Consider the following 12,789-nt stretch of genomic DNA (forward strand, 5'->3'; position numbering starts at 1 on the left):
AAAACCAAAGAAACCACGGTTGCTTGCCGCCCATTAAATCACATTAAAAGGCCTTTAAAATGTGCATTAAAAAGGGATTAGAATTGCATTTAAAGTGGCGGCAAATTGCAATAAGACTTGTATGCAGCAGCGCAATAGGTCAATAGGTCGTGACTGCAGTTCGACACAAATCTTCGACGGCGCGCGTGAAAACGGTAAGACCTCCCCCCGACATATGAAAAGTGTCTGCGACTTGAAAAATGTTTAAAAATAATAAGTGTGGAATGGGAATAAAAGTTCGATGAGAGGCTTCGATATATACTTTATGGGTGAGGCGTGAAAAGCAAGACTGCATTAGAGGCTTATTTTCGGTAACAAATTGTACCAGCGACACATATTCTACCAATAATATCCTATTTCCGTCTCTCAGTTAGAAATACACTTGAAGACCGCTTTTTAAATAATATATATACCGGCTTGGAATCCAGTTTCAGTAGAATCTTTAATAATCGCGAAAAATACGTATATAATCATCATTCTAGGTGGACGCCAATATTTCGAGCTTCCACTAGAAGTTCGTATGTGTTTTAGATCCTTTTACGACACCAATTTTGTGTTCACTAAGGCTTAAAATGTATTTCGCTTTACTTCATCTCATAACAAATAAGAGTTCTTTCTTTTTAGAAGAGATCGTAAAGTGATACTGTTAGTAAGATAATATATTATAACGAATATTTTGGAACAGATCGTGAAGTAATACGTCGAGTAGGCCTGTATCGCATATACTGCAGGACCTTCACTCATAGGTATAGCCCATGATACACCTTTCAGGAACATATTTCTAACTCCTAACTATAAAAAAGACAAAGAGAAATTGCCAATTCGAAACGCTACCAATTTCGCACGAAACGCATTCAATAGCAATCACATGGCTCGTTCGCTCGCACATACCGTAATTCAGACACTTGTGTCTAAGCGACACCAACTGCACATTATTGCACACTCACTCGCTCACTTGCGCACCTTAAAGTGGCAACTCGCGACGCCTAAATAGGACGGCTTGGTCCTCGCAAGTGCGCTGCAAGCGGCAGAGCCGCATTTGTCGTCATCGTTCGCCGAACATTCATTACCCCGGCAGAAATAACGAATTACTATCGAGGGTAATCATTATCCAAAGTAGTCATTCACTTATGTAGCACCAATGCATTGCAGCGGCAAGCGCATATGCGCAGACGCAGCAAGAAGAGCTGGCCGAATGGTAGTGTGCGCCACAGGTTCGTTGGCTAACTGGCTGTGAGTTTGTGTATACGTGTGCGCTTGGTCGACGGCCTGCCTTGCTGATTGCAGCAGCCAAAGCTGCAGTAGTCGCTATAAGCTCCACTGCAGCCGGGCGATTGCCGCGCGGTGTAAAATGTTTGAGCGCGCAACCTGCAATTACCATCGCCAGTTGTGATAGCCGCCTCAATGATTCGCTGACTTGCTGACTCTCCATGGCGCATTGACTCGTTGGCCTTCTACTGCCAGCCTGGCTGCACTTCCGTTCAATTTCGATTGCTTCGCTTCACCTTACGGTGCCTCCGCCAAGCGTTCCAACGTTTACGTTCTTTTGGTTCGGCGCTGCATTCCGCGGCATTCAACGCCATGCGCTGTGCGAATGTCCACTCGTCTGCATTGCTGCTTGGCTGCCTACCTCTTGGGCTGTCTGATTGTCTGCACTGCTTGCCTGTTTTGAATTGGATTTGAATTGAATTCTTGGATATGCATTTGATTGCCTTGTTTTGTTTGCCGATTAACCGGTCCACGCTTGCGCCATTCGTTGCCGCGGCATTCTCGGCACGTTGCTTTTTCACGCTTTCCACATGGTTGGCATATTTTAATCCTCATTTTTGCGTTTTTTTTCTTCTTGTGCCTCATTGTGTATGTTTCTATTTAGCTGTGTGCTGCTTAACAAATTATGCAGATTACTTAATGTGGAATTTTTAGTCGAATGCGTTTCGGTTTACCTTTGCATTGATAGCTTAATCGAATAATTTGATAATTGTGCGCATTAATTGAGCGCCAGGTTACGGTACACGCGTGTATTCGGTGGCAGTTAAGGAGGTGCGAGGATTCGATAGTCACGAACACTTGATATAAGCAGCAGTGGGTTTTGCATGAGAAAAATTGACTTAACTGTATTAACATGAAGCTCGGTGGCTGTCTAAGGTCTGCGGATGTTCTGATAAAGTGATCATTAAGGGTTGTGAGAAGCATTACGACTATATTATATATTTATTAAAACTATACTGAGCATCAGAACCGCCTGACTCGCTGTGATTTGATAACTTACTTATTCTACCCATAAAAAATATAATTTCAGTTAGTTTTCCTAACTTCTTCCGTGTCATATGCTCTCTTAAAACTTTCTTAGCCGAGCATAGAAACTTAGCGACATACAATTTTAACTGAAACTTAACTTAAATTTTGAAATTAACTTTAAGAATAAAAGCGATATCTCATGTGACATTTTCTTTACGTAATTTACCGTAACTTAACTTAAGACTACCTGGCTTGCCATAACATAACTTAATTTAAATGAAATATAACTCAGATTAATCTTGTTCCGCATTAACGAACTTAACGTGACGTAACGTAGGTGAACTTAACATAACATAACTTAACATAACAAAAAAAGTTTAATAAAATTAAAGAAATTTTCATGAATTTTTAAGCTGTTTATATGTCAGATATTTTCCTATCCTATTGTTAAGTTAATTTTTCTCTACGAAACTTAACGTAACTTAACTTAGCACAACCTGACTACCATAACATAGCTTAATTTAAATGGAATATAACTCAGATTAATCTTGATCCATTTAGCTAGACATTACGTAACTTAACGTAACGTAACGTAGGTGAACTTAACATAACTTAACTTAACATATCATAAAAATTATAAATAAAATTAAAGAAATTTTAAAGCATTATCACGATCTTATAAAAAAAAATCTAACTGTAAAAATTCACACTCCCACAAATATGAGTTTGCTGCATGTCCTTAACACAAAGTGTTTAAAAATGCTCATCGATTTTGTCATTAAGCCAAGAATTTATCTGCAACAAATTTTTGCTCCTACTCACTTTGCTCGGAACCCATAAATTTACGACTGACCTCATTGCTTAACAGATTGTAACGAATCTACACCCACACACATATGTAGGCGTGCTTACATAGAGATGCTCACAAGTATTTATTTAACGCATGCAATCAATGGACCAACACAGTGCCAAATACATGCGGAAGACCGAATGCAATAACAATGAAAACAAAATGGCATTATATTGAATTTGAGGCGACAAGCGCACGATGAAAAGAGTAGTGAAGTAATGCATTAACAACAGCAACAACAACTACAGCTGCAAACAAGCGCAGAAATGTAAGTCGCATAACTGTAAAAGACTAAGGAGTCGCCAGCAGCGGCAGGCGGCCTTGTAAGCCACGCTGGGCGATAGCTGGCGTTTGTTGTTGTTGTTGTTTTTGTTGCGTTGTTGCAGCTGCCACTTGGCAAGGCTGTTGACATAAACACAGCAAAGTGACAACATCAATAATTCGATTAATATCGCTTGCATAGTTGCTGAACCAACAGTGCCTCACTGGCTGGCTGCTTGGCTGCGTTTGCAGCATGTAACATGCAGCAATGTTGCCATTAAGCCATAACTTTGTATGTACGTGCAATAACAAGCGGCAAATAAACAGCTGCGTAATAATAACAACAGTGTAGATGGTGTAACAACGGCCAAGCCACCAGCGCAATAAAATCCAACGGCAACCTATTCACATACTGGCTTGTAAATAGGCTTTGGTGCATGTGTGTGTGTATTAGTTACATGGAGTCGCCGCTTGCCAACATGCAGCGCAAGGACCTGACCTGGTTGGAGGTATAAGTTACAGCAGTTATCGCTGAAGCCTGGAGATAACAGCGATCGGGTATAAGTACACTATTTAAGCCTTTCCTCACTCTATAGTATGTCAAACACCTGCTGATGGTCCCTACATATATCGCAGAACTTAGAAAGGTGAACTGTTCACTATAAAGAATACCCTAGAAGGACCCAACATATAAACGATTTGAGCCACTTCTTTCGAACTGATAAATTTGGTTAAATATCCGGTTTTTTTTTTGACACGAAACCAGTATGTAGCTTAGATAAGTAATAATTGAGGGAGAAGAGCTAGAGTACGCCCTTTTATCAGTAATGCCTGGAATGGCGATCTTATCAGAGATCACTTTGGAACGTTTTAGAAACTCCATATATTCCACGATCAGTTTTGTTCTGATGAAGTGACCTCGGGAAGTTGGTTATGGCTTAAAAACTGGCACCTTAGCCTCCAATCAGGTTAAGAAAGATCACTGAAATATTCCGTAGATAGTTTCTTGGTTAGAGTTAACTTCTTCTTCAGCCATTTTATATGTTTTTAGATGTGGAAAATCTGTATGTAATCATGTTAAAGAGCTACAGAAATAAGATGTATGTATGTCTTTTTTGAACAATCCACTTTGCGAAAGTGGTGTACTTCCAGAGATGTTAAGTTCAACTTGGAAGACCAAGCTCAGCTTAGAAGACGCCTCTACTCCTGGCACCTAAAAGTAGTTAGCACTCTCTAGGATCCAATAGATGTTGTTGATATTTCTATATATGTAAATGGTCCTTACTACTTCTGAATCACCTCAAAGAGACACAACGCCATAGCGAGGCACCAAGCCATAGCGACTGCAATGCGAATGCTGTGTCCTGTCGCGCTCAGCAATAATTTAAGCCTGCTTACTTGCTTGTATTGGTCGCCTTATTTGTTAGTCATTGTCGCTGCAGCAAATATGAATGCATTATATAATACATATGCCATATAATACAACTGAATGGGTCATGGCTTGGAAAATATATGATAATAATTATGTGCGTATATGTGTGTGTGCACGCCGTCTTATTGCCAACAGCACAGTCAGCTATTAACTTGTACTTTTTTTTCTCTACTTACAGTATGGCTACCGGAATTGGGTCAGTTGGCTTGCAACAATACGAGCGTGTTATTATATTTACAACAGGGCCAACTAACCAAATGGCCGACTGCCAGTTGCCAGCTGCAATTGCGAGCATTATTACGTCGCTTGTTGTCATGCTGTAATTGCAAATGTAATTGTAATTGCGATTGTCGTTGTAGTTGTCGTTGTTGCCGCACACATTATTCTTATCACATTGTGCGACGACAGCAAATGTTGCAAGCAATATTATTGGTTGCGCAGCAGCAGAAATGGGTGGGAGCAGCGGTAAAGGGGCTTATGAATATTCACTCACATGTGAGTGTGTGTGTTTTCGCTGAAGCTGGGAAAAAATATGAACGCAGCAGAAATTCGAACAATGTTGCCAACCATATTAACATAAAAATCCACATTTTATTACACAGCTGCAGTGCGAAATGAAGTCTACGCGAACTTATTTATTTGCCACATGCATTGCCCTGCAGTCAACAAGTGCGCACGCTTTGCCGCTTTAAACACTGGCTCAAATATTGCTCGCATAACTTGTTGTTGTACGTAACAGTTTTTTTATGCGTTGATCAAATTAAATTGGCTTTAAATTGACACCTCCGTTTCTGGCCGACAACGGCGAGAGAGAGCCTAGTCAGAGCTGGGAGGCACAGGCATAAATTCTCTACTTTTTTCTTGGATTTATTTAATTCTCTCTCTATCTTATGGTTCGCCATCTAGCTTTTGCATTTCTGCTTTCCAAGGGGCATACGCCAGGATTTTGTAGCATGCTCTGTACCTCCGTTATTGTCTGCGTATAATTTCATTAAGTGGAGTGAAAAGTTGGTTACAGGGGCGTACGCAAAGGAGGATTTAGGGGTTCACACTTAGCGCATTACACAGTAGTAAAAAAATATACTTTGGCTCTCTAACTTTATATCTTTCTTATCTCTTTCTTAACATGAAGCAAAATTTGAACAGGGAACCCCTCTGAAATTTGTTTCTATGTACGCCGCTGGTTGGTTAAGTTGTTAATGGGTAGTTGTGTCGCAGCCTCAAGCAACAAGGTGCTCCAAAACTTATGTTTTTCCGGATTAAAGACATGTCCTTGCGGGCTTTGTGTATATGGTTCAAACTACACTTCCTTGTGAGGTCAGATTGGTGGGAAAGTTCTTTCTTATCATAAAATTGAGAAGCGAGAAAAGCAAATTTTCTAATCTTTCAAAAGTTCAAGAAAATATTAAGAGATCTAAATGCGAAATACATTGTCCTTTGAACTCTTCCATATAATATCCATGGACAGAGAAAAAACAAAATTTGACCGAGTCCATTTGTGGACCTGTATTGGAAACAAACGCTCTCGTGGGATACTAATACACACATAAACGTTTCCAGTTGGAGTTAGGTTAGGTTTTGCGATTCAAAGTTCCGTACTTCGGCTTTTGAAGTTTCCAACTTAAAAACAAAAGGAAAAACTCTCCGCGACAGTCGATTCTATGCACGAAGGTATTCTTTAAAGTAGTGCCACAACTATTGAAAACCAATAATTAAAACTCAGAGCTATTTTTGTACAGCACAAGATTTGTATGACAAAAAAAATCTCAGTTTCTTCTTACAACAACATACAGGAATGCAGCATATAGTCCTATACCACTTTCCTACTTCTTATTTTTGCATAAATTGTTAATAAAATCAGCAAGTGAAACGCAATGCGGCTGCCAGTCGAAAGAAAGTGAAAATAGCCGCTGGTGCCAACAACAAATTATATATATGGTTATAATAAAAATATGTGTGTCTGCTATTATGTGGATCGGCACTCTTCATGCGACACCGCAGAAAAGCCGCCCAGTTGCAGCGCCAGCGCTACCTTTTCCACTCAAGCGCTCGCCATCCGCTGCGGAAGTTTAATTTAAGCGTTTTAATTAAGTTTTCAGTTCATTCGAGGTTTCTTTGAAAATAATATGTGCCGAGGCGTATGTACCTATTTATAAAGAAAGCGGGGAAAATGCTTTAAATACGAAGTAGAAGTAATGCATATGAGAGTAAGAATATATTTATTGCATGGGAAAAATATGTCACTGCAATATGGTGGCATACAGGATGCAGGATGCAGCTTATTATGGAGATTACCAACGGCATAATGCATAATAAAATTCATTTGGTTAAAAAACAGTGGAATAAGGAGTACTTCGGAAGGATGGCTGGGATGGTTGAAGGAAGTGGGAAAAGTAGAGCGTTTTCCAAGGATTTTTAAAGAGATTCCTAGCGCTATATATGCAGTTTGCTAAAGTCATATGACGCTGCTTCGATAATATTTTCAAGACCTTAGCTTAAAGATCTTACTGGTTTCCTAATGTTGAAGTTGGGTGGAGGAAAACAATCGAAAAGCATGTCAAAAATTGTGAAAATGAAACTTAAGATGTCACCTTTCGAACACTAAATGGTATGACACAATGTGATTGGTAGTACTGGATATATACGACTGCAACGACATTTATTGGCAAAATACGAAAAGACCTTTTCGACTTACCGAAATATAGGTAGCCTTTGGAAAAGTTCTTGAAAACTTAAGTAATCGACTAAGAAGGCTAAGCGCAATTAAATTTGCGATTCTTCTTTATTCTTGATTTTGGACCTGTCTAACGTTCGATTATATAATGATCATTCAGAAACTTTTTATTAGAAGCATATATTGCAACGTAAATCTACAATGTTGTACAAGAAATCAAACAGTTCAATCTTACAACAGATACCTATCAGCACCCCTACTCTTATATAACACTCTTAAAGCCAAAAAGCTCGGAAATAAAAAGTATCCATAAACTATATTATGTGCCAAAGCTACCAGAAAGCTATACTTACCACGCCATTAAAATGAAGAAGAAACTCCAAAAACTCCGGAATGCAACCCTACCTCATTAGCCTCCCGAATTCGCGAAAAATTTCAATTAGAGGTAATTTCCACAAATTACATGCCACAACGTGTTAAAAAGAAATAGGCAGCAATACAACTACAGACATGTGTAAGAACGTGCAACACATATGCTGGACACAATAAAAATTTTGTTCAGCAAAATATTTTGGGCGAAAGAACGGCAAAAACAACAAATGAACAACAAAAAGGAAGACAAAAATACCAGAAGTTTCAAATTATATTCTTAAAATTTTGAACGTTTCTTCACAGCCGCTTTGTTGTTTTGGGCAGCGCCTTTTTTGCAACAGCCTATGTTGCACATATAAATTATGTTGCACTTACGTGTGCTTGTAACACTTAAACTGCAACTGGGCATGGAGCTATTCGTGTTGCCACACGAGTTGCAACAGGCCATAAAAGCAACAACAACAACAACAACAACCACAAAAATTGGTGTTGCTGCTAATGGCGACTGCAACTGCCATGTTGCAGCGGCGATTGGTGTTACTGGTGCTGCTGCTGATGGTGGTGCAACACCAACACCTGAAGCGTTTGAGCACAGCAGCAACAAAAACAAGCTGCCTACCACCAGCAGCAAAAGAAATAACACTTAAGTGCCCCCTTCACTCTATGCTGCATGCAGCTCCGCCCCGAAAATGTGTTGTTGCAAGAACTTCCTGCGCGCGGCAAGGCGTTATTGTTGCCACTTCGACAAGCCGTCATTTCATCTTTTTGTTTTACAAAACTTGCTGCGTTCTTATTGTTGTTGTGGTGGTGTTGTTGCAACCACGTCGCTCGGCGAATGAGCGATTACTCACGCGAAGGTAATTTGGCAATTGCTTATTAGCGCAGTCGCCGCTGCGGCATCAAATGCAACCAGTCGCCTGCCTGGGCAGTCAGGCGGCCAACCATTTATATCACCTCCTTGTTAGTTAGCGCAGCCATGCCTGAAAGTCGCGCGCGGCCACCACTCACACGCAGATCGTCGTAGCTGGCAGTCAGAGCCGAACAAGTTAGCGGTGGAGACACAGAACTTGCAAAAGCAGCGTGGCAATTGCTTTCCTCTCTGCTGGCTGATAACCAGTTGTGCGGCTTATTCTGCTTCTTCCCATTCTCGATATGCACGTACTTGAGGTTTCGCCTCTTGTGACTTGTGGCAGTGATCAATCGCATCGACCATTTCGTCTGTCCGTCTGTCAGCACCGCGGTGCCGCACAGCTCCCTTGGCAAAGGCAAGCGCTCAGCACTTCTATCACTGCACGTCCAGCCGGCTGCAACTGCAGCCACACCGTGCGCCTCTTCCATAGCCTTTCGCAGGCGTTTCGCGCTTTGTGGCTGCGCATGCGCACATTTCGTACAAATCGTGCTCGACGAACCTGACGTGCTTGTTGAGCTCACCGCCGCCGTCGCTAAAGTGTCTGCGCGCAGTTAGTCATTTCGTACGTTGACTGACGGACTCGCTGATGGACTGCAGAACCGACGTCGGCAGATTGGTTGCCTTCAGCGCCTTTGCTTGGTCATTGCTGGACGCTGCCACAAATACACACATATGTATATGTGCCGCGTCTGCAGTAATCTGCTGGCATATCTGCCCCACCATAATTTGCTCGCCGTCGTGCTGCTTGCTTTCCTTGCTCCTGCCGTTTGCGGTGACCTTGCCTGCCTGTTGCCTGGTGTGCTGTCGCGCCGCGCGTTCATTCAACACAGTTGCAAGTTAATTTGCCATTTTGCAGCTCAAGCCAACACTTTTCCAAGACTGAAGCACTCAAATATATATGTTGTTAGCAGCAATTTGCTGTTGCCACTGCTACTTGAGCACTACAGCGTTGGCCTCACATCAGAGGCATTGATTTGCTCAACTTTTGGGTGTGTGTGTGTGTGTGTTCATTATTGTTATGAGGTACGAGCTCGATTCGCGGAATTACTTGTAGTCGCTATTTCTCATTTTACCTGTTTGTTGGTGCTATTGTTGTAATAAAAATTGCTAGCTGCAAAGTGTCCCTCATTAAGCAGATTTGACATATGCTGAGGAAGCGAGCGGGTTTCAGGTTTGTTCTTGATGTTTATGTTGAAAACGAAGAGCTTAGGAAGAGCAGTGTTTCCTACAGCAGAAATAGTAAAAATTCAAGTATTGTTTTCAGAAATCTGTTAAAAGAAAATTGAAGTACGCCTCTGATGCGAAATTTCAGTCTTTAAGCTTTTTATTGTAGACAAAACGAAGGATCTGACCACAAACTCGGTTGGAGCTCGTACTATTAATGAAGCAGACTTCGTTTGGGCTCTCAATACCCTTCGTTTGGCGAACATACCCTTAAATCTTCAAACTCCATCAGTCCCTGAAGAGCCTTTACTTAGCTCACCTATAGTTGAAGAGATGAAAATCATGAAGACTGTCCTCCTAACTAGTGTCGGTACTTAGATTGCATCAACAAGCCTTTCAAATACGACGAGACCTCTTATACCTTCCGACATTCATTTTATAAGTAATACTTAAGCAAAAGTTAACGATACAGGGAGGGCCGGTAAGAGGTCGCTGATAATAACCGGAGGAATGAGGAAATCCAAAGTGAAAACGATGCTCATTGTCTTTTTTGTCATCAAAGCATCATCAACCATGAATTTGTTCCTCCTGGACAAACCCTCAACGTCAAATTTTACGTAAAAGTCCTCAAGAGCCTCAAATGAATGGTCCATCGGGTCCGACAAGACATCGCAGCCGATTGGAAGTTGCACCACGACAACGCACAGAGTTTTTTTGTTTCCTTGCCTGAAAAGTCCGATGATACGCAAGCAAGGCTATTCTAGAGAATGGCTTCCGTGACGCTTTCAATACTTGGAAATCGCACTGGCAGCGCTGTATCGACGCAGAAGAAGCCTATTTTGAATCTTGTTTTAAAGAAATGTAACGACTGGTTGAATTCAATACATTTTTTTTAAATCGACTCAGTCCTATTACTTACTGGACCAACCCTTTAAATATATGTCTCAAAAGTACGTATTTAGAAGTATATGAGGAACAAATATACTGCAATCTGGGTTTTTTCATGCAAGTCCTTATATACTGACTGCATCGCCAATATCAGTCTTCACAACTTGGGAGCCCAAGGTTGTAGCATCAGAGGTCGATAGTGTTTAAGTGAAACTCGTATGGGCGCAATCTGTTAACATTACCTTACTATTCAAATATATGTTGGGAACCGCTTCATCAAAAAGTCCGAAGTCTCTTTTAACATATTTTCACTTACATGTACTCAAGCAGAAAAAGTTTTAATTTTCCTTTCTAAGCTGCAAATATTTCATACTATGGAGTTTCCATAATACACAGAGTTTTCCAAACAATGAGTTAAAAATTTATAAACTCCACCACCTTCACTAAATCACTTGAATCTGGCTCCACGCTCCACGCATTACCCCCAAACAATCTAAGTGCACCTTGATGTCGTAATTATAAGTCAGCTAATGAAGTGCTTTCTTGCCGCCAGACAACCCTTCTTCGAGTGTGTGTGTGTCTGGTTGAGTGAAGGATTCAAAAGCGTGCGCACACATGGCCTAACGGTTAATCCTACCAGTCGCGTAATCAGCCAGACAAGCAGCCAGCATCAGCGTTTTGGAAAATTTACTAAATGTTGCATATTATGAAGTTAATTTATCAGCGCGAAAGTTAAGCTGCTACCGTGCCACAGACACACACATACAGACAAATAAAATGGTGCAGGATTTCCGTTTTATTTATTTTCAAGTATTTTTTACTCACCGTGTGGCTGGAGACAGCCAAGAAAGCTGTCTCATTTATTAAGTTATTCAACGGAGCAAAGTGTAGTTCAGCTGAAAAGTAAAAGCAGGTAAATACCACAAGCACACACACACGCATAACGCAGTAGCATTCAATAAAATTAACAGCAGCAACAATAATCGCTCGGCAGCAACAACAATCTGCGCGAAACCCATTTTTGCTCACTTTAACTCTTCTCCTTTGACGCTTTTCGCTTTCGGTCTCATTTTCTTGATAAAGCGCTTTGGCGCCTGCTGCTATGCTACGTTTTCGATGTTTTCTTAGCGCGCGCGGCAATCTTTTGTTTTCTTATTGATAAGCGCAAGTTTAGGTACGCGCCCATCCAAGCGTATGTGTGTGTGTATAGAGTGCGGCAGTGCGAAATTGAAGGATAAGGAACAAAAGCACGAACAAGCTGCAGAAGAATGCGCACAATTTCATGGCTTTGAAAGTTTGGTCGAATTACTTTCGAATTGGCGTGTAATGATGCATGTAAAGACGTGGCTTTTGTTCTATGCAGACGCGGCACTTCTCAAAAGGTGCGCCGCAGTTGGCTTTATGTGTGGGTGTGTTTGTGCGTTAATGTTTGTTTACATCCCGGTGTGCAGTTGAGTGTATTTTTGGCTGAGTTTGACAATAATTGTAATCTGCGCTATAATCTAACCCAAAAGGTTTTGTCGCACAGATTTCAATGCTTGGGTTTGACGAAAAAATTTGGGAGCGCCGGGCTAGTGATTGCGACATACGAAACAACTTGAAGAAGGTAGGCAGATTGGTAGATTGGATGTCTGTCGACGCATCTAGGACTTGTGGGGGCCCATTGTAATACCACCGGGACTTATATTAACTCACTCCATTGTCTCCTCTCTGAATCACCGCGTGCTTCTGTTGAAGCTCTTCAGTGCCGGTAGTTTTATATTTCCAACCTATGAAACCTCCTCCAGAAACACTCTACCGATAGTTGCGATTATTTTTCTGTGCAGAGACTTGTGTTAACATAGAACTTGATTTGAACTTAAAGAAGGTCTCTTCAGTTATATCAGTGCGAGAAACGCAAACGAGTATACCAAGCTATACAAAAATTTTCCGTATAATACTTTAACATTAGGATTTTCAGT

Source organism: Bactrocera dorsalis, chromosome 3 (assembly GCF_023373825.1).
Source record: "Bactrocera dorsalis isolate Fly_Bdor chromosome 3, ASM2337382v1, whole genome shotgun sequence".
Classification (NCBI taxonomy): domain Eukaryota; kingdom Metazoa; phylum Arthropoda; class Insecta; order Diptera; family Tephritidae; genus Bactrocera; species Bactrocera dorsalis.